Source organism: Kogia breviceps, chromosome 14 (assembly GCF_026419965.1).
Source record: "Kogia breviceps isolate mKogBre1 chromosome 14, mKogBre1 haplotype 1, whole genome shotgun sequence".
Classification (NCBI taxonomy): Eukaryota; Metazoa; Chordata; class Mammalia; order Artiodactyla; family Physeteridae; genus Kogia; species Kogia breviceps.
In genome coordinates, this window is record NC_081323.1 from 77,079,593 (window position 1) to 77,092,729 (window position 13,137).

General features: G+C 38.0%; 1 protein-coding gene and 1 long non-coding RNA gene across 2 annotated transcripts in view; one reads left to right on the forward strand and one right to left on the reverse strand.

Moving 5' to 3' along the window:
* Positions 1–13,137, forward strand: part of CALN1 (calneuron 1) — a 467,601-nt gene that overhangs the window by 42,118 nt on the left and 412,346 nt on the right. The window lies entirely within an intron of this gene.
* Positions 3,768–13,137, reverse strand: part of LOC136792614 (uncharacterized) — a 35,095-nt gene continuing 25,725 nt past the window's right edge. The window contains exons 2-3 of the long non-coding RNA XR_010836666.1: positions 12,531–12,700; positions 3,768–6,166 (exon numbers count right to left, since the gene is read on the reverse strand). This is a non-coding gene — a long non-coding RNA (uncharacterized lncRNA). The remainder of the gene's footprint in view (positions 6,167–12,530; positions 12,701–13,137) is intronic.

The following is a 13,137-nucleotide window of genomic DNA, read 5'->3' on the forward strand; positions in this document are numbered from 1 at the left end:
ACATTAGCGGCAAAATCACAGTACTGCTAATTCCATTGCACCATGTGGCCTGCGTTCGTAATGGAAGGAAATGCTAGATTCCATTTAGAGATGGATGAAAATAAAGGTATATTCTTTCTCATCCAAATTCATGGGCCCTTTGATTCTATCCTCAGGCCGCTAAGGGTGAGAGCCCCCCAGGACCCCTGTCGGGTGCATTTCTTAGTCCTGTTTCCTGGCTTCTTTCTTCAGGCCTTCTCTGGGCAAGTTGCCATCTCTTTTTAGGAAACCCGTTCCCCAACTACAGGACCCAACTCTCCCCGACTTCCCCCCCGGCAGAGACAAGCCACAGAACTCAATCCACCCTGGCAGTATGTCATAAGAATAACACCGTGGCAAATATTACACGGGTGCATGTTAATATGAAGGCTGAGGCTAAGTCAAGAGCCTTCTTACCCCAGGGCAGGATGACAGGTGTTTGATTTCTTGGGGAGGCAATGGGCTTCCAAGCCAGACTTCATGGGCAGAGAAATCTTGCAAGATTAAAGTTCATAGGGAAGACTCAGACCTTTGGATTCTTCTCCTAGTGTAAAGGTTATCTCTGACCACCTTTCAGGCTTAACGGTGAGGCTGGAGCCGGAAAGAAGGAGCAGATGACACAGGAGAAGTAAAGGAAACTTCTTTATTTTCTGGTTAGAGGTTGGAGGGAGGAGGAGAAATGAGAAAGAGGCAGGAGAGCTAAGGGATGTGCTGCTTCCATCTCGCTCTCCGCGCCCAGGGGCTGCATGAGGTCAGCACTAAGGACAGAGGCTCTAGTCTCAGCCCTCCATGGGGACCTTGGGAACCCACCACATAGGGCACCTGCCCCAAGACGTCACCTCTGGTCTGGTTCAGTGTGTGGAGAGTGGAACAGGGTAGCTGTGGGGCAGAGACACTGAGTGAAGAGGAGCCTGGTCTGCCACAGAGGCAACGCCAAGGTGTCCCCAGAGCAGAGGATGGGTGTAGACTCCTGGGCCAGACTTGGATGGAGGGTAAAGCAGAGACCCAGGGATGTCAGCCACATAGGGCGGAGAGGAGGCCAAACAGGAAGGGCAGATACCAGGACTCCTGGGAGCATTGCACCAACTACAAGAAGGACTCCCCCCAGTCCGCCAGTTCTAAACTTCAGGTTTGGAGACCGGCAGGATACTTGTGACTGTGTGACAAGACACATCACCTATGGGAGACAATATGAGAGACTAAACATTTTTTTAAAAATAAATTTTATTTGGGGGGAACACTTTTAGATTTACAGAAAAATTGAGACGATAATTGAGTTCCCATATACCTAACACTCAGTTTCCTCCCATTCGCATTTCACACAAATACAGTATGTGTGTTACAATTAATGAATCAATATTGATACGGTATTATTAACTAAGGTCCATACCTTGTTCACATTTCCTTAGGTTTTATCTCATGTCCTTTGTCTGTTCCGGGATCTCATCCAGGATATGACATTACATTTAGTTGTCATGTCTCTTCGGGCTCCTCTTGGCTGTGACAGTTTCTCAGACTTTCCTTGTTTTTGACGACTTTGATAGTTTTGAGGGGTATTGGTCAGGTATTTTGTAGAATGTTCTTCAGTTGGGACAATAAAAAGATCAATGGTTGCTAGGAGTTTGTGGGGAGAGGGTAGATGAATACCCAAGAGTACAGAAGTTTTTATGAGCAACGAAAATACTTTGTATGACGTTATAATGATGGATATATATCGTTATACTTTTGTCCAAACCCATAGAACGTGCAGTACTATTCACTTCATTAAAGTGAACCCTAAGATGAACTGGGGACTTTGGTGCTTATGATGTGTCAGTGCAGTTCCTCCTTGGTTTAAAAAAAGTCTTAAAAAAAAAAAAGAACACTCAGGGTAGACGTTTTTGGCAAAACTTTTGTTTCATTTTTATATATGTATACATATTACCTACCTATGTGTGTGTGTTTGTTGGATTGTGATGTAAAATGTACTTTTTAGATCGAAAAAGTTTGCAGGCCACTGTAGTTAAATTATACTGGCAAATAAAAACACAAATTAATCTCAACAACAAAAAAATGAATGTCCCTCAATTGGGATTTGTCTGCTGCTTTTCTCATGATTAGGCCGGGGTTATGGGATTGGGGAGGAAGACGACAAAAGTCAAGTGCCGTTTTCATCACATCATACCAAGGGTGCATAATATCAACATGTCTAATCGATGTTGATGTTGGCCCTGATCACGTGGCTGAGGTGTGCTTGTCAGGATCCTTCACTCCACAGTTACTAATTTCTCCGTTTTCCATACTGTACTCTTTGGAAGGAAGTTCCTACACAGGCTACACAGTGAGTGAGGAGTTATGCCGCATCTCCATGGAGGCAGAGTATCTACATAAATTATTCGGAATTATTCTGTACAGGAGATTTTGTCTCTTTTCCCCCATTTATTTATCTATGCAATCATGCATTCATTTAGTATGGACTCATGCGTATTTATTTCATATTTTAGGTAAAGATGCAATACAACTTTCTTTTGTTGCTCGAATGGTTGTAGCCTTAGCCAGTGGGAGCTCTTGGCTCCTGTGTTTTGAACACTTTCTTACTTCCTTACACTACAGGATGCTCCAGGCTCATCTTGTGTATTTCCTGACCCAGTTTCCTGGCCTGGTCTCTTTTATTAGAGAATGGTGGTAGAAACCAAGGTCTGAGCCCTAGGCATGCTTGTTGCTACTGAAGCATTGCTGCTTCTAGGCCCTCTCCGCTAACAGAGCAAGAAAAAATATATGTAGGTATTAACCTATGTATATACACATATCTATACATATTTCTATATGTAACATCTGTAGCTATATCAAGCTAAATATAGCTCTATACTGATGTCTCCAACGCTACTCCATTACCACATGGATCCTTCTACCAACCTCCCCTTTCTTACCTGTAAACTCCCGCTCCAACAGACAGAAATCTAGCTCCTATCATCCACCATCCATTTACTTAATTGTTTAACTGCGCTAACATGTATAGCAGTATCAGAACTGTTAACTTGTACACCTGTGGGAAACAACTTTATCAACTAAAATGCTTTATAGCACCTTTGCCTTTAGTTTTCCAGATTCCACTCGTTTCCAAAGTTACGTATGTCAGCACTCCTCCCTTCGGTGAGGTTGCTTCATACATGTGTAATACAAGTTGATTTGTCACATTCTGTGTTCCATCCTGGATATTTACTGACCCCCTGATTTCTTAAAGTTGCATACATTAAGGTTCATTCTTTGTGCTGAAGTGATTTTGACAAGTGCTTATTGTCATGTATCCACAATGTCAGTATCATACGGAATAGTTTTGCTGCCCTAAAAATACCCTGAGCTCCACCTAGTCAGTCTTCCTCCTTGATTTCTGAACTTCTGCAACCACTGATCTTTTCTATCTCTATAGTTTTGCCTTTCCAGAATGTCAAATAATTGGAACCATACGGTATGTAGCCTTTTTAGATTGGCTCCTCTGATTTACATATATCCACTTAAGATCCATCTATGTCTTTTTGTGGCTTGGTATCTCATTTCTTTTTATTGCTGAATAATATTCCATCTTATAGACGCACCACGGTTTATTCACCTATTGAGGGCATCTTGGTTGCATCTGATGCTTTGGTGATTATGAATAAAGCTGCTATAAATCTATATATCCTATATTTACATTTGCACATATAAATATATTTACAAGTAAATATAATGCTATAAAACAGCATGCAGCTTTTTTGTGGACATAAGGTTTCAAATTAGTTGGCTAAATACCTAGGAGCATGATTGCTGCATGGTATGCTAAGACTATGCTTAGCTTCGTAAGAAATTTCCCAACTGTCTTCCAAGGTGGCTGTACCATATTTGTATTACACCAGCAAGGAAGAAAATTCCTTTTGGTTCATATTTTTGATAGCAATTGGTATTGTCATTTTTGGTTTTAGCCATTCTGATAGGTGGGTAGTGTTATCTCATTGTTGTTTTAATTTGCATTTCCTGATGACATGATTTGGAGCATCTTTTCATATGCTTGTTTGCCATCTGTATATTTCCTTTGGTGAGGTGTCTGTTCAGATCTTTTCCCCAGATATTTCATTGGGTTGTTTGTTTTTTTTATTGTTGAGTTTCAAGATTTCTTTGTATATTTTGTCTATAAGTCCTTTGTCAGATACATGTTTTTCAGATGCTTTTTCCAAATTTGTCTTGTCTTTTCATTCTCTTAGCAGTGTCTTTTGCAGAGCAGAAGATTTTGATCTTAATAAAATTCAGCTTACCAAGTTTTTCTTTCATGGATCATGCTCTTGGTGTTTTACCTGAAAGCTCATTACCAAACACAAGATCATCTAGATTTTCTCCTACTAGAAATTTTATAGTTTCGCATTTTGCATTTAGGCCTATGATCCATTTGAATTAATTTTTATGAAAGGTGTAATTTCTGTGTCTAGGTTCCTTTTTTTTTTGCATATGGATCTCCAATTGTTCCAGCTCTATTTGTTGAAATCAACATATGCTTTCATTCTCCTTGTGATCTTCTGGTCTCCTAGGAGGGAATATTGGAGAGAATATGCATGCATGCACACATTTGCAAATACTCACCCCACAAGGACAATCGATAATTCCCAGAGATAGTTCAGGATAAGTCCATATAAAACAAGAAAACTATTTTATTAAGGGTAACATAATCTGCAAAATGTCCCCTGCCCATAGTGGAAAAAGCATTTTGCCTCCTTCTTTCTCTGAGTCATTCTCAGGTATGCAATTATGCACAAGAAATGAGGATTATGTGATGATCATGTTACAAACAGGGTCAATCTATCTGCTCTATATTCCCACCCTTAGCTACACTATGGATTGGAAATTAGCTATGAACTCACCGCTGTTTCTCTAGACTGGTCAGGACTCAATGTTTATGTAGGACTTTTCTCCTCAGTATAAAGACTACCTCCACCCCTTCCCAGAACAACCCCCAGGAGGTGTGAATAAAGACATGTATTTGCAGCTACACAAGGACCTTCTGTGCTAGCTACAGGGGACAAAAGTGGAGACAGTATCACATAGGTCCTGCTCTCCAGGGCTCACATTCTAACCAAAAATAGACCTGAGTTTTAAAAGCAGTGATGAGAACAGTCACCGAGGAGTCATTTTTCTGACCGCCTGCCCCTCACTTTTGAGGACCCTAAGCTCCCCAAAGTCTCCAGAGGTGTTTCTCACGTGCCTGTGCACCTGATGGTTTACATATTTCTATTTTCATCATCTTTCATTATCAAGGTGATATGATACCTCCTCTCCTGTGAACCTCTGGTGCCTGATAGGAAAGTTTCTATTGCTGATCCTTGTGGATGTGGCCAGGGTTGGGACATGACTGGACCATGCCCATGGACTTCAGTCAGCTAGAGGGCTTGTCACCAACACGTACAGTATTGATTCAACTTCAAGTCCTTCCGAGAGGCTTGGGGTTTTTTTTGTGTTTTGTTGTGTTGTGTTGTGTATTGCCTGTACATTCCAGTGATCTGCCCCCCACCCCCATCCTTGAATTAAAAAAATTTTAACAGCACATCTCTATGTGTGAGTTTCTTCTTATTAATTTTGCCAGCAGCATGTGATCCACTTTGATCTTCATCCTTATTTTTTAATCAATTCAAAATTTTTTCTTTTTAAAAAAATTATAACTGCTTTTCTATAGTTTTGGTTTATGTCTTGGGACCATCTATAATTCTCCATTAGGTGGCATCTCCATTTCTTTGCCCTACATACATAATACATTTTTCTATCAACATATTAATATCTTTGTCCTTTCCTTCTGCATTCTGAGAAGGCTCTTCTAATTTTTCTCCCACATCAAAGCTTTGATTTGTTTTCCAATGAAACATCTACTCTTTATTGCCTCTGATGAGGACTTGCATTCTGCCACATATTTCTTTCCTTTTTCCTCCTTTTCCTCCTTGCCTCTTTGCCTTCACCTTGATTTGCTCTCTCTGTGTCCCCGTCTCACAAAGTTCATGCCTTCTTTATCCTTATGATAACTCTGAGGACATGGTTTCTAAAATTTACTTCTGTTTCTTAAGACGGCATCTTCAAGAGCAGGCTCTTTCCCTGAGCCTTTAGGACAACATTTCCCTTCCTGCATATTACAGTGTCATCTGATAGCTTTCATCTGAAACAGTAACAACAACAGAAACTAGATAAGTATATGAAACAATGGCTTTCACGGTATTATAATAGGGCAATGAAAAATAGGGAGACCTAAGAAACAGGAAACAAAGTGAGTGCTCTGATTGCCCCAAATTACTGCCTGAAGGGTTTCCAGGCCTCAGTGCGGGGAGGAGGACCTCAGACATAGCAAAGCTTTAAAATGCTGGAGTAAAAACTGATATGACTTTAAGGAGAAATAGACATATCTACAGTTATGGCTGGATAACTTTTTTTTTTTTTTTTGGCTGTGTTGGGTCTCCGTTTCTGTGTGAGGGCTTTCTCCAGTTGCCATGAGTGGGGGCCACTCTTCATCGCTGTGCACGGGCCTCTCACCGTCGTGGCCTCTCCCGTTGCGGAGCACAGGCTCCAGACGCGCAGGCTCAGTAGTTGTGGCTCACGGGCTTAGTTGCTCTGCGGCATGAGGGATCTTCCCAGACCAGGGCTCGAACCCGTGTCCCCTGCATTGGCAGGCAGACTCTCAACCACTGCGCCACCAGGGAAGCCCTATGGTTGGATATCTTACCACTATCACAGACTTGAGTTGAATAACACTACCATTCAACTTGATGTAATTAGAGTTTATAGAATACTCCTTCCAACAACAGCAGAATACACATTCTTTTTATGTAAATATGGAACACTTACCAAGATGTATCATACTGTGGGCTATAAATAAATAAATAACTTAAAAGAATTCAAGTTACAGAAGATATGTTCAAATATCATCATGAAATTAAATTACAAATCAATAGCAGGCAGATATTTAGAAAAGCCCCAAAGTATTTGGGAGATAAATAATGTACTTTTACATACATTACATATGAGTCAAAGAACTCAAAAGAGAAACCGAAAGTATGTTGAACTGAATGAAAATATATGTGGCATGTAGCTATACCAGTACTTAAAGAAAAATTTATAGCACTATATATCCATATTAGAAAAGAAGAAGGGTCTCAAACCTAAGGTCTCAAATCTAAGCTTCTACTTTTGCATGGTAATTTTTTTGCTCAGATGTCTACTTTGTCTGATATTAATATTGCAACTTTAGCTTTCTCCTGATTAGTATTTGCATTGTATATCTTTTTTCCATTATTTTACTTATAACCTACCTATATCATTATATATGAAATTAGTTTCTTACAGATAGCATATAGTTCAGTCATAATCTTTATCCATTCTGGCAATCTCTGTCTTTTCATTGTGCTTAGACCCTTTATATTTAATATAATTATTAATATATTTGGATTTATGTCTATAATTTTATTGTTTCTTAGTGTTTATATACTCTGTTTTCATTCTTCTATTCCCCACTCCTTCCTTGTTTTGGATTAATTGTTCATTTAGTATTTCATTTTAATTTATCCATTCTTTTTTACTATATCTCTTTGCATAATATTTCTACTTTTGCTTTAGGAATCACAATATACATAATGAACTTTTCACAATCTAATTAGAATCCATATTTTAAAAATTTGTTTATTAAAAATTGTCATATTGACATAAATATCATAGAATAGCATAATTTTCAACATTTTAAAGTGTATACCTCAGTGGTTGATAGTATATTCATAGTGTTATACAGCTATTATAGCTAACTAATTCTGGAACATTTCCATCAACCCAAACAGAAATCCCACACTTCCCGTTTCCCTCTTCTCCCCATCCTATGGCAACCACTAATCTACACTTTGTCTCTATGGATTTGTCTATTCTGGACATTTCTTATAACTAGATTTATACCATAAGTGGCCTTTTGTGTCTGATTTCTTTCACTTAGCGTAATGTGTTCAGGTTCAGCCATGCTGTAGCATGTATCAGTGCTTCATTCTTTTATTTGGCTGAGTAATATTCCATTGTATGGAATATTTTGTTTATTCATCAATTGATGGACATTTGGAGTGTTTCCAGTTCTTAGCTCTTATGAATAATGCTGCTAAGAACATTCATGTATAAGTTTTTGTGTGAACATATGTTTTCAGTTCTTTTTGTATATCCCAGGAGTGGAATTACTAGGTTGAATGGTAGCTCTATGTTAACTTTTTGAAGAATTGCCAGACTGTTTCCCAAAGTCATGGTATCATTTTACATTCCCACCAGGAATGCACAAGAGTTACAATATATCCACATCCTTGCCAACATTTATTAATTTCACTATTATTACTTAAAATTTTTTTATTATTGCCATCCTAGTGGATTTTGATCTCATTTTGGTTTTGATTTGCATTTCTCTAATGACTAATGACATTGAGCATCTTTTTCTATATCTACTGATCATTTGTAGATCTTCTTTGAAGAAATAGCTATTTAAATCCTATGCTCATTTTAAAATGTGTTGTCTTTTTGTTATTGAGTTGAAAGAGTTCTTTATATTCTAGATATTATACCATTATCAGATATTTGATTTGTAAATATTTTCTCCCATTCTGTGGGTTGTCTTTTCTCGATAGTGTCCTTTGATTCACAGAAGTTTCTAATTTAAATGAAGTGCAATTTATCTGTTTATTCTTTCACTGCTTGTGATCTCTGTGTCATATTTAAGAAGCTGTTGCCTAACCCAAGGTCATGAAGATTTATACCTATATTTCCTTCTTAGAATTTTATAGTTTTAGCTCTTTCATTTGTGTCTTTGGTACACTTTGAGTTTATTTTTATATATGGTGTGAAGTAGGTGTTCAAATTCATCCTTTTGCGTTATGGATATCCAGTTGTCCCCACACCACTTGTTGAAAAGACTGTTTTTTCCCCAGTGAATGATCTTGGCACCTTGTCAAAAATCAATTGATCATAAACATATGGGTTTTATTTTTTTGGACTCTCAATTCTATTCCATTGATATATATTTTTATCCTTATGCCAGTACCACACTGTGTTAATAACTATAGCTTTGTAATAAGTTTTGCAATCAGGAACTGTGAGTCCTCAAACTTTGTTCTCTTTTTCAAGACTGTCTGGATATTCAGGGTCCCTTGAGATTCCATATGAATTTTAGGATAAGCTTGTCCATTTTTGTAAAAAGTCAGTGGAAATTTTCATATAGATTTCATTAAATCTGTAGGTCAGTTTGGGGAGTACTGTTCTTTAGTTCTTTAGATATATTTTCCTTTAGCTCTTTAAACAGTTTTAAAATAGCTAATTTAAAGCCTGTCTAGTGAGTCCAACATCTCAGCTCCCTCAAGGATAGTTTCTATTGATTGTCTTTTTCTCTGAGGACCATATGAGCAATACTTTCTGGTTTCTTTGCATGTCTTATGTTTTTTCTTAAATACTAGACATTTTGACTATTATAATGGGAAAATTTTGGAATTTAGATCCCCTTCCTCTCCCCAGGACTTGTTGTTGCTACGTGTTTTAGTTGTTAGTTTTTGTTTGTTTAGTGACTTCTCTGAACTACTTTTGTAAAGTCTGTATTCTTTGTCATGGGTGGCCACAGAAGTCTCTTTTCTGTTAACTCAGTAGTCACCCAATGATGGACAGATATTTCCTTAAATTCTTGGAGCCAACAAATTTCCCAGTCTTTTCAGAGGAGCTCAGTTGGGATATGCCTTTAACATTCAGTCAGGAAGTTAATGACTCAGCCTCAGTCTTCACTTTCTGCTTGCATAGAGCCTAAAGATCAGCCAGAGGTGAGTACTTTCAGGAAAGTACTCAGGTCTTTCCTGAGCATGCCCACAACCCTGGGAATGCATGTTGCCTTCTAAATCCCCAGGAATATATTAGAGCTTTTGAAAGTCCTTTTCCCCCTAAACATCCAGTTTCCCAGGCTTTCCTCCCAAACTTTTTGGTTAATCTATTGTTTACTCCAACTCTTATCCACTGGTTTAACACAGAAGTGGCTAAAACATTTACCTGCAAATGTTTTCAACTAATGACCCCTGGGCAGTGGCTTTAGAACTGAACAAGTTCCAAGTTAGATGAGATAAAGTCAAGTCTTTTGAGACACCAGACAGGTACAAAATAAAGCAAAATAATTAAATTCTTTGTGAGTGAGATCCATTCTGCTATCTCTGGTACCAGAACTGAAGATGTGGAGTGCCATTTTCAAGGCTACTACTGATCTGGGAGACAGGGACTAGGATAAGTTAACACACCACAAAGCTCATTGTTCTTACCAAGATTCACCCATTTTTCTTGAGTAAGTGGTTCCTGGTTTCTGCAAGCTTTTGGCTAGTTTCCAGAGTTCCAAAATAGTGAATTTTCTCTCTCTCTTTCTTTGGCCAGTTTTTTTCATTACTTTTTTGTAAGGGCAGAACTGTAGAGTTCCCTACTCTGTCATTTTCACTGATATCACTCCCTATTTTATCACTTCAAGTGGAAAGTAGAAATCTTGCCACCATGTAGGCCCTTTATTCTCTTCTTTTATGTTGTGGTTGTCTTATATATTACTTCTACATACATTGGAAACCCCCTCAGACAGTGTTATAATTGTTACTTTCATCCATTAAGCATATTTCAACAGAAGAAGAATATAGTCTATTACATTAACTCTGATATTTACCTTTATGTTTCTTTCCCTTCATTCCCAATGTTCCAAGTTTCCTTTGTATCATTTACCTTCTGTCTGAAGAACTTCTTTTAGAGCAGATATGCTGGCAAGAAATTCTCTTTGTTTTCCTGCATCTGAGAATGTCTTTATGTCACCTTCATTCTTGAAGGATATTTTTACTGTATACAGAAATCTTGGTCAGCAGTTCTTTTCTTTCAGCACTTTAAAAGTATTGTTCCATTTCCTTCTGACCTTCATGACTTCTCATGAGAAATCCACAGTTATGTGATTCACATTGTTCTTCTACAAGCAGTGGACCATTTTCATTTGTCTGATTTCAAATTTTTTTTCTTTGTCTGAGTTTCATCAATTGATGGTGTGTTTGGCATGATTTCTTTGGATTTACCCTGTTGTAGTTCTCTGAGCTTCTTGTATCTGTAGGTTCATATCTTTTGCCAAATTTGGGAAGTTTTCAGCCATCATATCTTTACTTTTTCTGTACCACATTCTTTTTCTTCTCCTTTAGGACTCTGGTAACGTGAATAGTGTTATACCTTTTGGCATTGTCCCATAGGTCTATTAGGCTCTGTTCACTATTTTTTCAAACTTTTTTTTTTCTGTGTTGTTCAGATTGCATGATTTCTGTGGGTCTATCTTCAAGTTTTCTGGCTCCTTCCTTTATCATCTCATGTGGCGCTCATCAAGTGTGTTTTCATTTTGGTTACTGTATATTTAAGTTCTGAAATTTCCATTTTGTTATTCTTTATATCTTCTATTTCTTTGCTGAGGCTTTCTCTCTTTTCACTCTTTTCAAAAGTTTTCACCTTTACTTGGAGAATTTTATGGTAGCTGCTTTAAAATATCTTTCAGAATTCCAATGTCTGTGTCCTTTTGGCATTGACATTTGTTGGTTCTTTTATTCCAAGCAAGTTTAGATTTTCTTGTTTCTTTGTATTTTGAGAATTTAGGATTGTATGCTGGGCATTTAGAGTATTTTGTTCTATGACTCAGGGTCTGTTTATACACTATGGATAATGTTGATTTTTTGGTGTGTTTTAGCAGGCAATCAGCCTGGTTGGATTCAGGCCTCAAGTTCTGACCAATTTTATGTTGGTTGTAGTTCCAGTTGCAGTTAAGTTTTCAAAGCCTTTGCATTACTATTCAGATCTGTCACACTGGTGTGGGATACCAATGACTAGTTTGGCACCTGGGCTATTATCTAATCCATTATTCAGTTCTCAAAGTCTCTGTGTGCTTGTTAAAGTCAGATCAATCTACTCATGTGGAATTGAGTCCCAAAGTTCATAAAAACCTCGATGTAACCACTTCAGCAACTTTTTCTACCCATGATCTTTTCAGCAGTTTTGACTTCTCTGATACCCTCTAATTTGGTCCTCTAGCTAGAAAGCTGCAACTTTAGTTACCCCAATCTACTGTACCCTTTGTGCAACTGCACTTATGTCCGGGACAAGCCAAGGGAGGACAGAGGGAGACAAGAAGAAATGGAGATTCTTGCTGTGCTTTTGGGACCACATATTATCTGATCATAGAGGATGGTTCTCCGTCCTCAAAGTTTTAAGCTCCAACCAGCTCTCATGCCACTGCTACTTCTGCTTTCAAGGATTGTTTGGGGGCTGAGGCACAAAAGCACAGAGAAAAAATAAAGAATGATGGGGAAATTCCATTCTGTGTGTGTGTGTTTGGAAACCACTTTCCTATTCATCCACCCAGAACTTGAGGCATCTCCTGGAGCCCCCTCTGTTGTGCTAATGGTCTCTTTCAAGTTTCAGACTGCACTGAATTCAAGCCTGTAAATACCAGAAGAAAGAAAGGATAAACTCACCATCATTTTGTGGTCCTTTAAGTTTTCACGTTCTTCCTCAATCTTCCTGTTAGGAGTTATTTTCAGAGTCCTCAAATAGGTGCTCCACGAATTCTGCTCTGATTTTAGGCTGCCTTCAGTGGAAGATATAGGTGCAGTATGACTACTTCATCTTACCCAGAAGTGGAAGCCTGGTCAATTGATTTTTCAAAAAAAAGTGCAAAGGCAGTTCAATGGAGAAAGCATAGTTTTGTCAACAAAACCTGTTGAAACACCTGGATACCCATATGTAATACATACATATATACATATATTCTTCAGTCCCTACATCTCACTATATATGCAACTCAACTCATAATGAATCATAGACCTAAATTTAAACAACAAAATTATAAAACTTCTAAAAGAAAACATAGGAGAAAAACTTTGTGACTTCGGATTAGGCAAATATTTAAAAAATATGACCCCAAAAGAATGATCCATAAAAGCACAAATCAATAAACTAGACTTCATCAAAGTTAAGAACTTTCTCTTTGGAAGATACTGTTAAGAGAATGAAAAGACAAGCCACAGACTCAGTGAAAATATTTGTAAATCACATATCTTATAAAAGACTTGTATCCAAAAC